The 21938-nt window shown below is 40.2% G+C and overlaps 1 protein-coding gene across 1 annotated transcript in view; it reads left to right on the top strand.

Annotated features, from left to right (window-relative positions):
• Positions 1–5040: 5040 nt before the first annotated feature.
• The window catches only part of dlgap3 (discs, large (Drosophila) homolog-associated protein 3), a 162353-nt gene continuing 145455 nt past the window's right edge, over positions 5041–21938 (top strand). The window contains exon 1 of the mRNA XM_084739701.1: positions 5041–5328. The gene's annotated coding sequence lies outside the window, so the exon portion shown is untranslated. The remainder of the gene's footprint in view (positions 5329–21938) is intronic.

Raw genomic sequence — 21938 nt, 5'->3', positions numbered from 1 at the left:
GTGTGTCGCAATGGTTGGAAGGTTTAAAAATGAAAGCAAAATGAAAGCGTAGCCCGGCACATTTGCAATCTTGTGCTTTGTGCATTTGAGTAAAAACCACTTGTAACTTACATCAGTTAAAACCTGGTCGAAGCGCAAAGTCTGTGGTGCAATGACTGAATGAATCAATTAAATCCTTTGCGCCTCACGCTTTCCACTTGCACTTTAGATCAGCGTAAGAGAGGACCCAAAGTAATCAAAGGCACTCTGTGGTCATGAAATGAGAGTGGACACTATACTTTGACTCCAAGCAGAGCAGATTTTGACTTGACATGCTGACAATTTCATCCTGGCAGTCAGCATCTTTTTGTCAATGGTCAGAAGTCTGGTGTGAACAGTTCAACACACACACACACACACACACACACACACACACACACACACACACACACACACACACACACACACACACACACACACTTAAACTGCACTGACAGCCTCACACAGTGGCTGGAATGAGTGTCACTGACCATGGTGCTGAAACCAAAGGCTGCCAATGAAGCCGGGCAATCTGCTTCTGTCCCACAACTGTCACTGCTGTGAATAAATCAACTGGACTATTTTATACAAATGAAGACTCATTAAAATGCTAGGGGTAACTTTAATCCATTTGCACATCACTTCCCATGATAACACACTTCTTAACAATTGCTGAAGATGCTGAATCAGAAGTGCTGCAGCAGTAAATTAAAATGTGTGTGATTGCTGGCGGGTGAAAACTACAAGGAAAACAAGATATACAGTAAAACAATTAATTAGATTTTCTGAAAAATATCACTTTTTTTTTTCACTAGACCTCATAGTCATATTTAATTTGAAAGCACTTTAATGTATCATGAATATTTATTAGCCCTGAAAGGGGGTAAACTCTGTTTTGCAAATGAAAGAGGGGAAGCTGAGTGAGGTATTTTTTAAGCATAAATCCTCAACTAACAGCCTACAGCCCTCACTGACCAGTGTTACTTGAACTAGCTGCACTCAGAGGGATAATATAAATTGTCAATTCGCATCTTTACTGTATGTGTTCAGATTCTGCCAGAATCCGTCCGCCGAAGGGTCCAATCCAGCCCACTAGATGACTTTGCAAAGTGTAAAAAAAGAAATTGCTGGGCAGTCATTTACTCAAACAACAAAATCTATATCTTGACAAGCTGTTTGAATTATAACACAGTACAATACGGTTGTGCTATACTGTTGCTAAGTTTCAAAATACATGCTTCGCGCATTTGTAGCTCTATTGTGATCTGTATATTGCAGTGCAAATGTAATGTGCATTGCAATATAAAATGCTATTACAACTGCAGATTCCATTCCACTGCAGAGACATCAGTATTCCCATAAGAAGTTTTAACATTGATTCCTTATAATCTTTAACTTGTTGCATACCATTAAATAATCATTTGAGCCACTGAGTCATATGTAGAAATACATGTAGCAACACTTCTTCAAAATCTGTCATGACTGTTGTGAATATAACATTGGAGAATTGTATCTTGGTATGATTTCTGAATGATTTTTATATTTACATCCTATAACTTGCAGAAAGCTAAGAATATTAATAAAACCTACAGTAACTATTTAATTCAGAATACTGTGGTGCAGTGTTGAGGTTTACTGATTGATGTGTTGGAGTGAGTTGTTTTAAATGAAATCCTGAATATAACATTTTACTGTCAAAAGAGATGGTGAATTGAATGTGACTGTCTACAAAGTTTTAATCAGTTGAGCTAAATTAATTTCCCTTTGTGGACAGTAAAGGACATCTATCTATCTAATTAAAGGAAATATGAGAGGGAAAGAAGGAAATCTGAATGGCTTGGAGATGTTCCTTGAAGGAAAACAAGGTTTTAACTTGCTGCCTTTATTTAAATATTATTATTATTATTATTATTATTATTATTATTATTATTATTATTTAGTTCATTTATTTTTACTGACAGCGACTGAATGTGGAAAAATCTGAGACATGGTTAAAACTGTACTTTTTTAATCTTAAGACATTTCAAGTTGTTTTGTAAACAACCTGAATGTTCACATTGTGAACATTTCAGAATTCCTCTACTTGGCACCACAAAAAAATGGAAAAATTTGGCAGTGTTGTTATTTATAGCTTATTCTGGAATAGTTTTGCTGGTCCTGTCCAACTGAGATCAAATTGGGCCGTGATCTGAAATGAGTTTGACACCCCTGGTCTACACGAGCTGAAAAAGACCTTTACCATTCGAGATAAAGACACTCATGGGGTGGGTCTTGCTGTACTAACTTCTGAGGAGCCTCTGGTTGTGTATCTGTGGGAGCAGCAGCGCTGAATTTATTTACGCAGCATCATGAGAAATTAACACCGCAGGCGCGACGCAGCGCCTGTGAAGATGACGGTCCCCGTTAGGAACTGACAAAAAAAAAAAAAAAAAAGAAAGAAAGAAAAAAAACACTGGGAGGCTCTAACGCCCTTTTGGTTCCACACATGCATGCACACCTGCTCAGTGTATGTCTTAACTTCATGTGCTGTAATATAACATATGCACATCAAGTTTACCCATTTTCTACTGAAAAGTTCAGGAACAAATAAATGTAGGTCAGTATTTGTGAGTATAGGCCCATGTAGTGTTCTATTGTGCAATAAAACACTCATGCAATCATGAAATGGCCTGAAGGCCTATTGAAAACGAGTCTTTATTTCCACTCTCTCTCTCTCTCTCTGCTTTGACCCATTTACAGTAGCTAGAGTCTAAGTTAAGTGTGTGACGTGATGGCGTATTCAGAGTGTGGCTACGCTGCTAGAAACATCACAGTGAGGTCTTTACAGGCTATTGCCTGCATTTAAGTGATGATGTGAATGGATAATATGTGTTTAACTATAAATGACATTTTACAACACCCAACAAAAGAAATATGACAGTAACCTTGAGCCACTACAATAGACCTTTTACACAGCAGCTGTTTTGACATGAAATATTAAACACAGGTGTAACCAGTGATATGAATTAAGGTTTGGAGTCAGAGTGCTGCTGTTGTGCGTGTTGGCTCAAAGAAAAGGCTCTGCTACATTAAATCTTACAGGACATAATTAGTATCATTGGTAACACCTGTGTTCACCCTTTTATTTCACATCATATAATCCTGTGAGTCAGCAATGAGTTGCCAAACTTATTGCTTTTCTAATATCAAGTATCTTGGTAGTTGTATAACAATGTATACCTGTTTGGTCAGCTTGAACATCATCTTATTTTGCAACCTCTAAAAAGAGTAAACATGTAAAACTTTGTTTGAAATGAATTTTTAACCTTAAAGCTGTAATATGTAACATTTCCACATCAAAATGCCTAAAAACGCTTGGTGTATGTCATATATTTTGTATATATTTTGTAAATTGTGTGCCTACATTATCCCAAATATTTCAAACACAGAGAAATCACTCAGATATGTCAGAGTGAAGACGGAATTCAGCAAATGGGACTAAATGTAACGTGAATAAAAAGTTTAATATTACCTTGTCCATGAACATGTTTTCTACCTGAGTCACGTCAGATAGATTTTCATCAGCTATGGTGGTTCTTTAACAGTGAAGAAAACATCTCCCATGATCACACACTATCTCACATTATCATGACACTACATTTTCTGTTATTAAAGTTATTACTTTTTGTTATTTACATTATCATATACTGCAATCACAGCCCAGCAATAGTAGCCAATCACAGCACAAGTAGGGCGAGAACAGTCAGAACAGTTGGGACCGTACAGCAGTGCTGTGGAGATGCTTTCATGTGATAAGAAATTTGTTCCGGATTCACCACGAGGTAGAGCGCAGAGAGGCACAGTGCTACAACCACTACGTCCTGTCTGCCTGCTACTGAGCTAACTTAACCTCTGAAAGTTGCAAAGTTCATAAACTATGATTCACAAATCTTAGAACCCAACCTGTTTACATTTCGCCATGCATTACGTTTACTGGCGAGATCATAGTCTGTTTTTAATGTCGTGTTATACAATTTGGGGAACCCTGAAACACCTCTCTTCGGTCGTGTCTGGGAGGGAACCCTTGATTTGCGAAATAGTCGCGATATTTTTGAATGTTGTTCCTTTGCGACATTGAAATCATCACTCTCGCGAGATCTTCCGCGGGTCTGGGATTCCCATCATGACTGCGACGTCACAAAAAGCTGTTATCTCATTGGTTGGGCTTTGAAAGGTCAGCGGCAAAGGATGTCAAAGTTCAGCGCTCAGTGGCAGATCCGAGCGGTGCGCCACGCCGAGGGCGATACCTCCATAGGAAAACGATTGGACAGCCAACTCAAAGCGTTTCTACCGCTGATCATGTGTTGCGGTCTTAACCGTTGTGAATTTTAGCCCTCAGAAACTTTCTAGTTAACGACGGTGTTTATGTGGACTTTTCTTGTAAACACTACCCCACTTGAAGGAAGCAAGTCTTGTTAAAAAATAATGCGACATATTCTGTTTTTCCCGGAAGTTACACCAGTTTAAATTAGCGACACGCTAGCTTTCCTGCTAATAGCTAGCTGTTAGCAATAATAGCTAGCTGTTAGCAGGAAAGCCACCGTTACCCTGAATAAATTAGCTATTTCTCTGTATTGGGACATAGTTGGACACACGTCGGATAATGAAAGTAGGTCTACACAACTCAGCAAGACATATAACACATTTAGCTTTTTAGACATAAATGTGGAAATGTTACATATATATTTAATGAGAAGATATAGACTTATTCATGTCAGAGAAAAGCCATGAATTTAGAATAGAAAGATATGAAAAACTCCCTATCATATACCAACTTAAAATTGACTTTTTTGCAGTGCAGCTTGACCAAATAGAGCCACATATTGGAAACGCGTGGCTTAGTAATAGTCTGTCTGAATAAAATCAATACACTGTAGCCTGTATCACTCATTTTTAATAAACAATAACTAGACATTATAGCTGAATGGCTTGTAAGATTGATTCATTTGCGGTGTGCTGGCCTTCTAGGTCCCCGGGGTTTTATCTGGCCCCTCCTAGAGCAGCGGAGAGGGGCCGCCGAGGTTCCTGTGGACCAATCGGTTGTCGGTAATATTTCAGTGGGGAGCCCTGCCTGCCTGCCTGTGAACCAGAGAGAGAGGAGGAGAGAGGGAGGGAGAGCGGATGAAGCACCGCTGCTTTTCACTGCTGTTCCTCCAACAACCGTTCTCCTCCACACAGCCGTCGGGGAGCTGCGGAATAGGCGTGTGTTACTGCTTCTGTCACTCCAGCGAAGATTAGAGAAAACGTCGCAAAGAAGCCTCGACTTTTAAGGTATGGTTACACATGGAGTGGATGGATGGATCGAGGGATGCGGGGGTAAAGAGCTGGAGGTGCAGGTGCTCCTGTGCAAATGTTCTCTGAACGCTCTCCGTGCATGCAGCGCAAGCACAACCAGGCTGTCATGTGGCTTTTTGTCTTTTCGTGGTGGAGAAAACGACAGTATTTTGGTTTGTTTTAGTGCAGCCTCACGTTAAACATCAAGCACTGCTCGGTTTGCTGTCAGCAGGGCTCCCAGCTGTGTCAACTTGACAGGAAAAACAGGAGAAGTTGCGCCATTTGCGAACGCAGGACGACCCCCACACACTCACACAGATTACACACACACACACACTGAAACACACGAGCACCAAATTGTATTTGACTGACAATTCAAACCACATATGGAAAAGACTCGGAGACGTCGGTGATCGCTGAGTTTCATCCGTGCGTAAATGTTCGCTGACCGTGAAAGCGCGCCTGTGCGTGTATGTGGTCATAGTGTGTGTTATATGTGTAAGTGTGCATGTCCCGGAGAGGAATTCGCGCTGGTTGCAGAAGTATCGCGTTTATAGAGCAAAGCAGAGGTCCAGAACGGCTTAATTAATCACAGAGCGAGCATGGCGCTTCGGGACAAGAAGGAGATGATACCTCAGGACCACCCCGGTCCAGGAATCCTCCAGGGGGGCTGCTGATGGCGAGGAAGGGACCGTTTACAATGCTGCACATTCATTATTCTACCTGTGTGTACATGGATGGTTAAATGAGGCGAGCCTTCACAGCGCTAACGCACGGTGGGCGCTCCTTTGAAAAAGCATTCTCCCTGTTAACATCTGGTTTCACAGGAATTGTCTCAGTTACCGCCCCTTTTCTTCTATGTTAGAGGCATGCCGTTGCATTTGGCACCGCCTTACTATGTTGTGTAGTATTAATTGGATTATTTGGATCATGTGTCAAAACATCAGAAGGATCAGACACAGACAAGAACAGGTGTGGTTTTATACCTCTGCCTAAGGTGTGTGATGTGGGATTACATATAAAGGATGAGTATGTGAAATTATGGCTAAAACCAGATAGTGTAGGCATGGGTTGTGTTAATGTAATGCATATAAGATAACAGAACGAACCCAAGTAACATGTTTGCCTCTGATTTTACTGGAAAGCCAAGCTGCTGTACCTTGCCATGCTTCGTGTGTAGGTGGGGGGTTGGGGGGTGCCTCAGTGGAGGGTAGAGTTAATATATTTAGATGCTCTGATGTTGTGTATCATGTATACGCAACAAAAATACAGACACACATAAACGCTTTTGTTTTTGGTTCCATTTTTCTTGAGCTGTAGTAAAGACTGTGCGCACAAAAGGTTTATTCCTCTCAAATTTGTTAAAAATTGTCCTAGTGAGCGCTTCTTCTTTGCCAAGATAATCCATCCACCTGACAGGTGTGGTACATAGAGATGCTGATCAAACAGCATGATTATTGCACAGGTTCAAATGCCTTGGTTTGTCCACAACCCAAAGATGTTCAGTCATAGAGTAGAGTCATTGTGATAGAAGACTAAAGAAACTAGGAAATATTCTCATTTGGGAAACTGAGATCAGACAGAATGTGGATATTTCTTCATAAAAATGACTCAAAATATATACTATATGTATATTTATATATAAAATATATACAGATACCAATTTATTTTCTCAGGAGGGCAAAATTGAGGAAAAATTTGGTATCTGCTGCCCAAGGTGAAATAGCCATAGGTCAGTGCCTAATAAAGGTTAGTTTTCAAGAAAAAAACTGCACATTTTGGAGTAGCCTTTTATTATGACTAGTACAAAGTACACCTGTGCAATAATCATGCTCTTGATTGAAGCAGAAGTGCTCACTAACATGATTTTTAGCAAATTTGTGAACAAAAGAGAAAAATAAACCTTCTGCATGCACAGAAGAAGTCTAATATTTTTTTTTCCCTTCAATTTGTGAAAAATGGGAGCAAAAACAAAAGTGCTGCATTTATATTTCAGTTGAGTATACAGTAACAAACATCATTGCATCCAGTGCCATGTGGCTTAAAAAACACAACATGAAACCAAATCTCATTGGATAACAAAGTGGAGTCTTGACTGACTGACCAGACACTGTAGTTTTCAGTGTCAGTGTAATAAATTATTAACGTTACTGTACGGGCATCAAGCTCTCAGCTTGGTAAGTAGCACACTGGCCCTGGATACTCCAACCCATCTTCCCTCGAAATGATTCAAAGATGAAATTTGTATTTTCTAGTACAGTGAGTGAGTGTGCCATATCCAGCTGACTCCCCCTCCACGGCCTCTCGGTTTCCTCTTAAGTGTGTCCTGCCTGCACACTCAGTTTGCAGAATGAGCTTGTTTCCGATGGCGATACCCTCAATCAATTGCACTTTTCTGTCAGATGCGAAAATGGTGTGATGAAACATCAGGTTCTGTTACACAGCAGGACATGCTGCTCATTTTGTCCATTAAATGGAAAAGAGAGGTCAGTATGACAGGACAGTGAGTGATTACACAGGAAAAACAGTGTTGCAACAGTGGAAATTATTATTTTTTTTTTCATTTTGGTAGATTATCTACACTGTCACCATACACATCTCCAGAATATGCCATAAATGCTGAATGAATTCTATCATGTTCCTTTTTTAATTATGACTCTGTTTTTTTTGCTGTCTGGAAATATTTATGCCCACAGCACAAACAAAAAACTGCAAATTCGTGAAAGCAGATTTTGGAAGGGCCCCAATCTTCCTCCGTTTAATGAAACTGTCCCTTCTTCATTCACCAGAAAATACAGAACATTAAGATAGTAAGATGCTATCAAAATGCCGGTTCACTGTGACTTATCCATTCTTATTCAACCTTAAAATTGATTTTTCTTTTTTGAGACCAAGGAAGAAAAAAGAATAGGCTCTGTGGGATGGACATTTCTTGCAGTGTGTGAGGTTGTATTTGCCAGGGCTCATTTTGGTGCATCAACACGCATTGCACAAATCCCATTATTTCTTTTCACCATCACATAAGAGGCTTGGTAATGATGCTCCGTCTTGATGGGTGCATGAAGATTAAGTGTCATTCTGTTTAAGGTTCCTGCACACTCCGTTCTCTACGGGAAAAAGAGATGTGGGGAATGGGAAAAGAAACACCTTGTAGATCCATGTAAGTACACAGAAAGATTACAGATACTGAGAGGTTGCAGTTCATTATTCTGCAGAATAACATCAGAGACAAACAATTTATTGGCATAAAGTGGCTCAATGCCCAATATCTGACAAGATATTATGATTTGATCAATATTAAACTCCTTAGGACATTAAGTAATTGTGCTCAACATTGATTTGATCTTTGCTCGTGCATGTCTAATAACGAGACTAATCATCTACAGCTATGCTAGCAGCACTGTGAGGCTGAACTTGCTGTAGTGAAATGCTAATGTCAGCTTGCAAAAATGCTCATAATGACATCACCATGTTAAGCAGGTATAAAGTTTATACTTAAAGTTTTGCAGGTATTGGGTCATAAGTCAAAGTATTGGGCAGATCTGGCTAATGATGGCACTAGAGCTGAAGTCATAGCCTCACATGAATTTGACAAATCAGCCCAGCTCATGTTTCATTTGCTCTGGCAGATAACTTCTGGCCCTCCTTCCACTCATTCCACCAGCCTTTGATTGGTCGGGCCAATCACAACTGTTTATTTAATATGGGGTGGCTTCCACATGATAGAGGAGCATTGCCGATCCATGAAAAAGTCACATGTCACAATGTTACTGCATTACCCCTTTCTTGCCTAAAATGTTGTCAAAAACATATTTAAGTGTACTGTTTAGCTGTATGAGAAAAATTGTGACCAGAGGGCCACCATTTTGTTTCATGTTTTTAAACAAAGGTCACATTTCGTTGCTCTGATTGGATGTAGGTCTGTCCAATTGCATCCAGAGGCATTTTCTTCTGCGCGTTGATAACAACCCTTTGAAGTCATACATGAACTGAGAGATGCCAAGCTAGAAAAGTTAGGGAATAACTCAAATGATACAACTCATCCTAAAGGGGGCTCTGCTGTCCATCCAACAGTTGTTGAGTAATTTCTTTCCTAACTACAAATGTTAACGTCATGGTGGCTCTAGAAGAAAAGTCAGTATGATTTATCATGTGTTTGTACCAAATTTTGTGCCAGTCCCTCTTGTAGATGTTGAAATATTTGACAGAACAAGTGAAAACTTTTAACTGCTGGTGTTGCTAGAGGATAGACCAGGGTACCACCAAAGTAACTACAACTCATCCTCTGGGGACCATGAATGTCTGAACAAAATTTCATGGCAGTCCATTTAATGGTTGTTGAGATCAAGCACTGTTTATTCAAGGAACACTGTCTGAGCACTAAGCTCTTTTGCAGCAGTCCGAAGTGGTGGATTGACAGACTGACACCCCAAGAGCTGCTAGCATGGCTAAAAACTACACGCTCAGTTGGACACTTACAGAAAATGACCACCACTTCTGAGTGGCAAGGTTTTCTAACATTACTTTAACGGTATTAAATTATCCTAGACTTCAAAGGAAAACTTAATTTGGACTTGACACAAGGGTAGCTCTTGCCTAATGTAATACACTGAGCATTACCGAAAAATGTAATGGTGTGTGGACCATCTTTAAAATATTGACCACTGGTACATATCAGATTTCCCTGCCATTAATAGCTGCTTTAGAGTGAAACCTTGATTCACCATTACTTCATTCCCCCAATACAAGCTGGCACTGATAGAGTATCCTTTTGCAACAAAGCACTTTGTTATCATCTCTACAGTATATCAAAGCTTCACGCTGAAACCCTGCAGTAGTAGGAAAGCAGTAGTGGTCAGGAAACAAGGTGAAGGGCTTTGAGTGTTTTCATATTTTTTCAGTTGCCTCTAAAGCTGACTGCTGCATGAAAACGCAGGGCAGAGGAGATGGTGTTATTTGAAAGAAAAGCCCTCCGTGTTGATACAGTGCATTCATATAAAATCTAGATGATAGCGTGCTGCTGATGATAACAGTGGGGAAGGAGAGTCTGGCTATGCACAGATATGTACGCAGAAAGCGTCCTCCCTCCCTGTACCTCCGTTTTCCCCCCCTCAACCCCCGACGTTTATAAACCACACTGAGTGTTAAGCCATAAAGAGGCCATTTTGCATATTGCATATCAATAAAGAGCATTCAGCTCTAGCGTTGGGGGTTTTATTGGGCTCTCACAGACACAACCAGTAGACTGGCAGCCATTCATGCACAATATAAGCATGCCACGTTCTGTCATCCATGTGCTTTATGGAGGTAAGGTTTAAAGATGTCTGGTTGATCAAGACGTCAGCTTTTATGAATATGGGAGCCATTTTTTTTTGCAGCAGAATCATTAAACCCCTAATCGAGTTGAAACAAATCAAAGCACAATAACAATGACGGATGTGAGGTAAACTATACTCTAAGTAGATGAAAGTCAGCTCAGAGGATCAGATGTGGAGTGGCGTGATAAGAGGCACGGGGGCGTGGTTCTCCATGTGAATAATCAGGATGCAGGTTATTTTTTTTTTGTGCAATATTCAGCTCAGCGTCTGAAGGGGACACCATGACTGATTCATGGTCTAATTTGACTTGCTTGCTAATATCCCTGTGGTAATTAACAGCATAACATTTACCTTTGAGTTAATCAGTAGATGTAACATAAGTCATTTAAAATGTTGCCTGTCCTGCAGCTGCAGCTTCGTCATGGAGGCAAACAGAAGGAAGGAGGGAGATTACTGCCGTTATGAAACGCAGGCCAGCAGAGATGAGATGATTAGACGCTGCAGACATTATTGAAGCTAAAATAACCAGGTACATTCATGGTCGGTCTAATACAGAGTGCACTGTTGGCTAAATGTTGCAGTAGATGAAAAACCTGCTGTCCTCAAGCTTGTTGTAGACAAACCATTAGTCATAAGCACAATGCAGATGGAGAGGTTGCATTAGTGATACAAGTGGAATGAGTCATGAAAATGCAATTTTTCTGAATTAAACCTACCATTCGCTAACTCCCACCCCCCTTAGTTACTGTTACTACGCCTGCCAGGCTCTCTGTTCTCACACGGAACATAGTAGTTTTTCTAATTATAGTAATTTTCGAAAGAATGAATCTTCAATTTCACATAGAAGTTAATAAATACAGGCTTCTTATATAGCTGAAATAACAACTGTCGCTATCTGTGAGCTCATGTTAGGTAAATCATCGAGGAGTAAACAAAAGCAGGTCTCTCATAGCAGACATTGTTATATTTGTTTGATTTTTTGGGCAACTGTTGCTACCTGTTAGCTAGCGTTATCCAAAAAATATGGATGTAACGGTACACAGAAGTCACAGTTCTGTTAATATCCCAGTTTATGAATCTTAGTTTGGTGCAAGTTTGGTACAATGAGGGAAAAAAACCCTAACAAAAAGGATATGGATAATTTATTTTGAGCAAGAAGTGCAAGTCTAAGATGCTTGGTTACATTGGTGGCAGCGGTGTTTCTTCTGTTAGTGTGGATTTTTCTTTTTAATCAGTGATATTTGTTGATATTTGTGCTTTTGTTTTCCTGTCTTAGCTTCCTCAGTATAACTACCTGGCTATATTTGTTTCACACCTCAGTGGCTGAACACGTGTTGCTGAGACTACGACCCTTTTAAACATAGCACAGGGATGTATGGATGTACTTATAAGTAAAACTCAGTCTACACCTGATTGAAGTAAAGTTAGATTAATTTTATAGCAGTTATACAAGAGGAGTGAGTCATATAACCTAGGCCTAATTGCAAGAAATTTCATACAGTCAGTGTTTTTTTTCCAGGTCTCTTTCACCTTTTCCATCACACATCAATTATAAAAGACACATTGAAAGAAATGTTTAGATAAAAAACAACTTAATTTGATACAGTATAGCGGTACAACACGCTGATGAAGTCATCAGGGTTATCTTGTCATGGACTTTCAATTGTCTGATTTCATACAGATAAGATTTAAGATAGTTGTATTTACATTTATACCATTCTTACATTAAAATTAGTGTAAATGTGTTTGTTGTTGTTTTTTCATATAGCTAAACCCACTAAAAATAGGCATTTGACCCTTTCCCCATTGCAATTAGAGGACTTTGCCTTTCTGCTTTTTTTCTGATGTGTCACTGGAAAGACAACTCATATCTGTGCAGGAGTGCAGAGAAAGACATTTTTTAAAGTGTCAGTGCTTAGTACTTTTTTAGCTTCTAACTGAATCCTTGTGGTTTGAAGTTTAGTTTCTCTCCTGCATCACTGTTTGTATGTTCAGGTAAGCTCAACATTTTATAGAAATGTTTTTCCACTATTCAGATGCTTGACTAAAGACAAGTGTGTCGTCAGTAAATACACACCTTCAAGCGGATGCAAACTCTGTTGTGCTGGGTTGACAGACCGGGTCAAACCAAGCAGCACATGTATATGGAAAGGTGCAAAAGAGTCATCATAGTTACCAATGGAAGCGACAAGCCTTCATTGCCTCAGCTGAAAAAGAGCAAAAATTAGCATGTCCGCTCGGGTGTCAAGTTTACATCACTGCCCATTGGAGCTGGAGCTGATAAATACCCATGACTACTGCAGAGTCATTTGACCTTGGAGTGAATTCAAATTCTACCCTTTCCAATTGAAGACAAAAAACAGATGTGGGTGTTAGTGGGCTTTTTTTTACCAGTGTGAAAGAGGCTTCAGTGTCTCTCTCTGTGCCTTCAGTCAGCTGACTGAGTTAGAAGAGGAAATCATAAATAAATAGGGCGGGTAAGATATGTATGAGACTTGTTTTGCTAAGCAGTGTAACTTAAAAGCATACGCTTAATAGGAAAATTGACTTTTGGAGGTACTTGTGCGATCTACATGCACAGTAATTAAGCAAAATAATCAATTTCAGTATGGTCAATATAACATTACTATAGGCTTTAAACAGAGGTTAAGCTGTTCCAATTGGTAATACCACCCTGGCATTTTGTGTGTTTGTAGTAATATTAAGCTAATCTTTTCTGCTGTGTCAAAAGGGCTTTCTCTTCCCATCTCTCTGTTGGCAGCCCTGGAGTGTTGGCGACAAGACAAACACTAATAAAATAGCGAGGCCGGTATCGTTAATCCAGGTTTGGCGGTGGGAGGGTGTCACACACAGACACACATGCACACACTCATATGGATGCTTTTTCATATCCTTTACACTTCTTTTTTAATTGTCAGTAAACCCCCCCATGTTCATACATACCTCCTTTGTTGCTGGAGAGTTAGCACCTTGTTTTGATACCCGAATGATGAGTATTTAATCACACAGGATAACGGGTCAAACCAAACTCATAGTCACTATCTGTACAGTACTCACTCACAATAGATCAACGAACCACTCATCATCCTCAAGAATGATGTAATGGAGAGAAAGACACCCACCCAACCCCCTAGCGCTCCGATACAAACTCAGTGTTTCAATCGTCTTGTTGCGGATTGGACCTGAAACAGAGCTCGCAGGCGAGTGGCAAGGTTAAAGAGGCGAGGGTAATTGCTGTAACCTATCTGGGTGGAAAAATGTTTGCTCGTGTTCCCAGTGTACTCTTCTCTGATGCACTTGGGCATGAAATTGTTCCCCTTTCCACCCTAGCAAGCCCCAAGCCCAAGTCCATTGCCCATCCCCAGCCAGGCGAGTTGGCCTTTCTGCATGTGTGTCTTTGCACGCCGCAGTGTTCCTGTTTGCTTTCAGTCAGTGTGTGTGTGTTTATTTGAGTGGTTGTTGATTTGTGTGTGTGTGTGTGTGTGTGTGTGTGTGTGTGTGTGTGTGTGTGTGTGTTTGTAAGGGGGTGGGTTGGGGGGAAGCAGCAGAGGCTGGGTGGGTGTTGGATGTCAGCTGGCCCTCTCCATTCCTCTCTGACTGACAGAATAAGTGAGCGAGCGCTGCAATGATTATGGGCTGCATGGAAAACTGCGGCAGAAATGATCACTGAGCATTTCATGCTAAAATCAGAGAGAGAGAGAGAGAAAGCAGAGTAGGGGAGAAGCTGATTTTGAGGACTGAGGCTCAAGTGCTTCTGGAAAGGAATCATATTAGCATATGTTCATTCATATTGATAGAGGAATGTGTGTTTGTGTGTTTGGCCGAGTGTGTGTTTTCAATCTTGCCTTCTTTCATGATTGATGAATTGATGGATTTCATGATTGATGAGCTTGAGTCATAGCCATCCAATACGTGGGGAGCATTAGAGTTCAACAAGTCATATAGTATGAAATATACGACTCCATTCTTATGTGTGGATGTGTATTTACAATATCCAACATATCACACATGCTTCCTGCTGTGTTATATGCTTGCCCAGGAGATGAGTGTTTGCACTGCATATTCCAACTATATATTCTACAGTAATTGTCAAGGGGAATACACACATTCTGCGCAGTGTTTCCCATGACAATTTTGTGCAGGAGATATATAAGCAGTTGTCACCCAGATGTGAAGATTTTATATTTTCTGCATGATCTGGTAGGACTCACTGTTTCGATGAAAATGTCATGAGATGACTTATTTGTTGAGATAGAAATGAAACGTCTTTTTAAGTTTGTCTTAGTGCAAAAATCAGTGTCTTATTTTAGCAGAAGTTAAAGTTTATTTTGCTGGATTAAATCAACTGTTCGTTGCCCCCCACCTCCCTTAGTTGCTGTCACTATGCCTGCCAAGCTTTCTGTTCTCGCACTGAACATAGTAGTTTTTGTCATTATAGTAATTTCTGAAAGAGCGAGTCTTCAATTTTACCCAACAAAAAAATAGGCCTCTCATTGACAGTCATTTTTGTCTGCTGAAATGACAACTCTTGTTAGCTGTTAGCAGTAGCAGGTAAAGTACGTGACAACTTAACATAGGTAATGATAGCTAGCTAACTACATTTGTACCTACAGTATGTACAGGAGATTAAATAAAAATGCAATTAAAATGTTACTTGTTCTAACATAGCTGGAGTGTAAACTTTAGCAAGGACAGGACAGAGCTGCTGTGATTTCTCTTAACTCAGATATAAGAGCACCTGGGAGTGGCTCCCATAAGATGAATTTTCCGGTCCTGAAAGGGGTAGTTTATAATGTATATCTGTATAGTTGGGTAATGTGAGGCTCCTTGGCTTTGAAAGAAATGGTAGGTTACCACTGTAAGCTAGTTAGCCAGACATCTTAACATTTGCAGCTTATTTTCAAGCTAGTCTGACTCACCAGGCTGAGACTGTGCCACTGGCTGCCTTATACAACCTTCAAGCTACCAACCTACATGCTGAAAATGGCAAGTTAGCACCTAGTTGCTAATGGTATGAATGTAAACAAGCTAGCAGCTGTTGCCCTTTCTTTTGTGAGAGTTTAGCCATTTTATCGCCAGGGCTGGCCTTCCCACGTGCAAAAGTTCCAAATGCTGGGGACAGGTTTGTTTATGCAAGACTATTTAGAGTCCATAAGCACACTTTTTAATCAATTCCTTTCAATTGCTGGCATGTTTTTGCTTTCTGTAAAATAAAAGGCAGAAGCATTTGTGTCAGAAAACATGGTGGAATAAGTCAGATCAGTCACTTGAGAGCATGTAGCCTGATTCATGGAAAATCTTTGAAACAAGTAGATTGATTGGATATGAAATGATCTCTCCCCAGTGGCAAGTAAATGAGAATGACATTAGAAGACTTGATGTCAGATTAAATGACTTGTAAAACTGGATGTTTTTTTATGGTCTAGGCACGGCTTTCCCACTCAGGACAACACTGTAAGTAGGATGTGTTTTACCTGAAGATGATCAGAGGATGGAGAAGCAGGATGGGGCAGAGCAAGAATAAAGGAGGGTGGGAAGATGGCCTAATGGAGTGGATGAGCAATTGCGTCGATGACTCAGGATGAAGGGATGGCAGTCATTTGATGAATGGATGATCGTGAGGAGCGAGCTGGGAGGGAGAGAGATATGAAATGATAGAGAGGAGTAGTCTTTAAATGCTACATCATATGCTAGCTATTCATTTCATTTAGCTCAGTTCCCTCTTCAAGGTGCGCAATTTTTTAAAATGTTCTTGTGCCTTTTTTCCTCAGTTACTCTTTCCTTCCTTCATCTCCTCTCTCCTTTTCTAGTTCCCTTCCTGCCTTCCGTATTCCCTGTCTTTTGGCTTTTATTTCTCACTTTCCTTTCATGCTTCCTCCTTCCTTCCTCTTTCTTCTTCACTTCTTTCTTTGCTCCAATCATCATCTCATTCTTTCCACCCCTCCCCATCTCATCTTCTGCCTATTTCCCTAATGCCCTCTTCATATCTGCCTCCATCACTTTTTACCCTGCCTCCATTTTCTAGACTTTGCCTCCCATTTTTATTTCACGTCATTTGTCTAACCTTTCTGCCTTATTCTAATAGCTGTCATGCCTAATTCCTCCCCCTCCTATGTCCTCATCTAGTCACATCCCCCTCTCCTCCTCTCACAATAATTTTGGCCTTCCATCTTCCATCTCCTTCCCCCTTTGCATGTTTTCCTACCTCTTTTACATCGACCAGTCCCTTGCCTCCACTGCACAGCCCTCTCTGTCTCTTGTAAGCGAGGCAGGTGGCGATGCAAGTACACACTTTCAGTGGGACATGTCTGTGCTCAGATTTAAATAGATAATGGCAGAGCCCTTGCGCTTGTTGGGCTCTCTGAATAATGCAGGAGATCCTGAAGGCATTGTTGCCAGGCTTCACTGATGGTGACATGCATACGCCAGCTCGCAAGCTTGCAATATTGATATCAAGAGAGAGGAAGGGACTCAGTGGCAGTTATTTTTATTTTTACCTCTAATATGCCAGCTTTGTTGTTCAGACAAAAGTTGACTCTCAAGCTGAAGACAGTGTCCTTCAAGTTGTGTCAGTTGTTTCAACAAATGCTTGATAACAACATATGACATAGACCTCTTGTGGAATTATAACTCTTGTATGTATTTAAAGGATGAAGTAGCCGAGTTTTAATGTGCATTTTCAAAAATCACAAAAGAAAAGGTTGGTAGAAAAAGGAGAACTCTGAAAAACTTACCTAATTCTGGAAAAATGTTTTTGCGCTTGCTTATCTTTTTTTGTGTGTTTGTTTGTTTGCATTTTTGAAAAACAGTTATTGCACTTGATAAAAGATAGAAACACTTTTTTTCTGAATAGGTTCTGATGTTTAACTCACAACTGATCAGCTGTGTCAGCTCTGACAGTCTCCTCATTGCTCCCATGGCTCTACAATATATCCATGATCGTTCCACACAGATCTGATGCAACCATCCATACATTAATGAAGCAAACAAATGTCATGTTTACATTGTGTTTTTTTTTTTTACATTGCTTTTCATTGTTTGTGGTTCGACTGGCGCTCTTTTAATTACTTCATCTTGTTGCGCCCTCTTCCTCTGCAATGGTATAATGGTTTTCCAACTGGAGAATTGGTGCCATCTATTGCTTATATTAATGAAGCAGTACTTGCAATAATCACATAATAGCAGTGGATTGAAACAAGCATTCATATTAATTTTTTTTTACCAACAATACTCAAAATTTTGTTAAAATTTGTAATATATTTGGATGGAAAAGTTTGCACAGGGGAAGGATGGGGTGGTGGTGGTGACAAATGAGGATCAATGTTTTCAGAAAAGATCACGAGTCATTCTGTGAAACTGTTAAAAACAATGTATTTTGTCGTTTAGTGAGGCGGACTTGTTGAAGCTGATGGTATCAGAGGTATCATGTAGCCCACTGTGTATTTGGTTTATTAGGTGTTAGATATTAGAATATGCCTAATTATTTGGGGAGATACTCAGTGATACAGATTCCTCCTTCTAATGCGTGTAGGTACACATGATGTAATTATTGTAGGTAGAGATGGAAAGATCCAACTTTCGCTCTCCTGATACAGATTCCAGTACCTTAACTCAGGGTGTCTGCTACCACTGTTCTTGTTTGTTTGCTGTATTTAAAGTCAGAGTACCTTAATCTGAATACTGCCTGGAACTAACTGAAGTTTTCATATTGTGTGAGGTGACATGAAGGGATTGCAGTGGGATTTTAAAATGGTTGCCTGCTGTCACAGAATGGGTGTAACAAATGGTAGAAACACTATATCTGTAAGGAGCTCCTCAGGGCGTTAAGGGTGAATTTTTTTTTTATCACTTGTGCACATGAATTACTCTGGGAATTAGTTATTTGTGCTGTCAGATTAATTATCTTTGTGTATTATTTGAGCCCTCAAATGGTGCAGGTGCATACTGTACATGCTGCTGCTTTTGAGTACTGGCAACACATAGTTTATAGTACTGGCCATATATGCAATTGCCTCCTGCATGTGGGTGCAAAGGGACAGAGAAAAAAGAAAAAAACCTCTTTTGAGTCATAAGTCAAGTAAAATTCAAACACAGACATGACACAAAGACAGTATCAGACAGTATTCTATTAAATATATCACTGAAGTTTAGGAATCAAAGTTCACCTATGACAGCAAAACATCTAGAATAGCTACTACTGACAGGTTTTTATTCCACAATAAAAATATGAACTTAGCTACAAACAGTAATGACAAGTAGAAATTACTCCATATTGAAATTCACTCATCATCAACTTGACAGCTGGTGCAGCCACATTTATTTACTTATTTACAGCGCAGTCATTTTTGGGAGTACACTGTTTTCCATAATAAATCAATGTCAAATCATTATAAATAGTGAAAAATAGACCGTAGTACTGGAGTTCAAAACATAATTTGAATGCGAATTAGTTTTCAGTGTTTATATATAAAAATCAGCTCTTTTGCACTGGACAAAAAACTCACTAACACCCACTAACATCTGGCTTTTGTTGTCAATGGGAAAGGGTACAAATGACTCTGCAGTACTCACAGGCATTTATCAGCTTCGGCTCCAATTGGTAGTGTTGGAAAACATAAAAACTTGTGGTGATATACTGTTATACGCTATAAGGAGCAGCTTCTGGTGTACTGACTCTTTTGTATTAAGAATTTCTGTCTAGCACCTGTCTACTCATCACAATTGGATGTGCATGCTGTTTTTTGAATTTCTTTGCAGTGATGGAAACATGACACCTGGGTTGTCTCTGTCTGTAACTTGCATGACTCTTTTGTTCCTTTTCCTTACAAATGTGCTCCTTGGCTTGACTCAGTTGTGTCAGCACCCTCTTGAAAGTGTGTATTTACTGATGACTTGCTTGTCTTTAGTCAAACGTCTGAATGGTGGATAAGTATTTTATTTCTTCTAAATTCTTCACAATGAAGCCCCCCTTCTTTTGTTATCTGAAAGCTATTATTATGAAGAAACAACATCAGGAAATGTTTGGTTTTCATCAGCAAACGTCAAACAGTAAAATAAAGCAGACAGTATCAACAGCAATGTAGGAGAAAAACTAAACTTCAAACCGCAGAGTTTCAGTTAGAAACTACAGTGTTGAGAGCTGAACACACAGAGATTGTCCTGTTGTCCTGCTGCACACATAAGTTAAGTCTCAGTGCTTCAACAACACGTTAGAAAAAAATAGGCAGATGCTATTTGCACCTGGGTAGGAATAGACATTTTATCTATTTGCACCCGGGGAGGCATAGCCAGCGTGGCTATGCGTGTATATAGCTGAGCATGTGACAGACAAGCCACCTATTTACGTCTGCACAAATAATAATCTTTACCTAACTAAAGTTTCTACAAGGAACACTGTATAGGTGTTATAAGTGTTCAGGAGATCGTGACAGTGGAAAATGTACTCATTAACCAGCAAGAACCGATCACACAGATAACAAACACAGCCCTCTTTATCTCCTCCTCCTCTTCTTTCCTCTGATGGCGAGGGGTCTGATATTGTCATTTGATCTCATGTCATGCTCTTATGAAACATAATCATAGGAGTGATTGTTTAGCTCTCACAAGCCACTGCACTAATGACTATCAGTGTTATCCATTCTGTCATGATCACTCATCTTCTGGACTGCTGGGCAGCTCATCTGAGATTGGCAGAATGGCCAGTCATGGTTTCTAAGGGAAAGATTGAGACTTGATTTTGAAGAAACAAGCTGCTTTAAATGTTGGTGCATTTATTAACCTGACTGTCAGTTGTGAATAAAGTGTGCCTTTTTGTGTTTTTTCAGGTTTTTAGGGACAGTGTAATGGAAAAAATCAGAAAAGAGAAGAGAGTAAATATCATAAAGGGAAAAATATGTGGAGCTGTAAGAAAGGGAAATATGCCCCATTGTCTCCCAGTATCCTTGCTGCAAGCTGTGCACCGGTGCTTGAGGAAAGAAGGAGAAAAAGAAGATAGAGAGAGTTGTGTTTGTGATCTTATCTTGTTATTTTCTCCCTTGCTAGTTATTCACTACTCTTTCTGTAAAGCCTTCTCCTGGAGGGCGCTTCTTACTTTTCAAGAATACAGGGTTGGTCCCTCAGGGGGGCATTTTAGGGAGCTGTTTGTGTGTGGCTGCCTTCGACTGTCTGTCGGAGGGAAAAGGGAAGGAGAAGGGAGATGGAAAAGGAGGAGAGGAAGGACTAGACGGTGTTTGATCAGTGGGGTGCTGAGTCACACTGGGATGTGATGGAGAGATTGGTGCTTTGCGACAGAGGAGAAGGAAGACAAAGAAGAGACAGACTAAATGAGAGTTTTGAGAAGTAGAGCCTCAGTGGTCTCCTTGCCTCCTTCAAGGTGTCTTTGAGAGAACAAACACACGTGCAGGCGCCCGCACAACGCACAGTTACCATTCTTTCCTCTCTCTGTTTCCTGTCTCTGTCTCCGCGGGGGTCTGTCTTTGACTCGGAGTGTAATCTGTGAGGTAGATGAAGCAAAAATCCTGTCATATGTTTTGTCATGCGTCTGAGGTGTGGTACAGTGTGTGTGAGAGTGTTGGATGACAGCGGTGTTCTCACCAGAGCTGACAAATATGGCCTGCTGAAAGCACCACTTTTACACCTCTAATAATGCCGACCTTCCTTTAGGTTGATGTTGTCTATGTATTGTAGTGGGATCCATTACTATCACATGTAGTCACCTGAAAATACATTTTCATTTACCTCACTGCTTAAGCTTCATCAGGGCCACAAGCGACACTAAATTTAGATTTTGTCCTCTTTTAAATATCAAATTGCTGATGTATTGAATCAGAATTTGTGCAGTGCTGATGCGACTATACGATTAAACGTCCCCAACCTCACTAGTGGGCACCAGAAATACTAGTCGTTTAAACTCTTTATCAGTGTTGCATTCATGCACGATGCCAGTTTTCTGTTGCCCCTAAGGTTTTATGCAGCTGCCCGCCACTAGTTGGGGCTGCAGCACTGTCAGACAGCAGCCCCTCTCGCCTAGCACGTATAACCCGATCGCCTAGGCAATGTCGGATGTCTATCAGCAAAGACGGACAGATGACAGCTCGTAAAACCAGCGCAGTTTTTCATGTTAGAGTTTCATCAGCTATGATGGTTGTTTAATGGTGTAGAGAACAACTCCTGTGATCCCACGCCATTTCATGACATCATCAAACGACTTCTATTGTTATTGTTTTAATGTAAGAGAGCCCCTAGCAGCAGAATTTAAATATTATGCATTTAAATGAATGAATCAATGCT

This window comes from Lutjanus erythropterus, chromosome 16 (genome assembly GCF_056507025.1).
Source record: "Lutjanus erythropterus isolate fLutEry1 chromosome 16, fLutEry1.hap2, whole genome shotgun sequence".
NCBI classification, from domain to species: Eukaryota; Metazoa; Chordata; class Actinopteri; order Lutjaniformes; family Lutjanidae; genus Lutjanus; species Lutjanus erythropterus.
The sequence above is the reverse complement of the archived record's forward strand: the minus strand, read 5'-3'. Positions and strand labels throughout refer to the sequence as shown.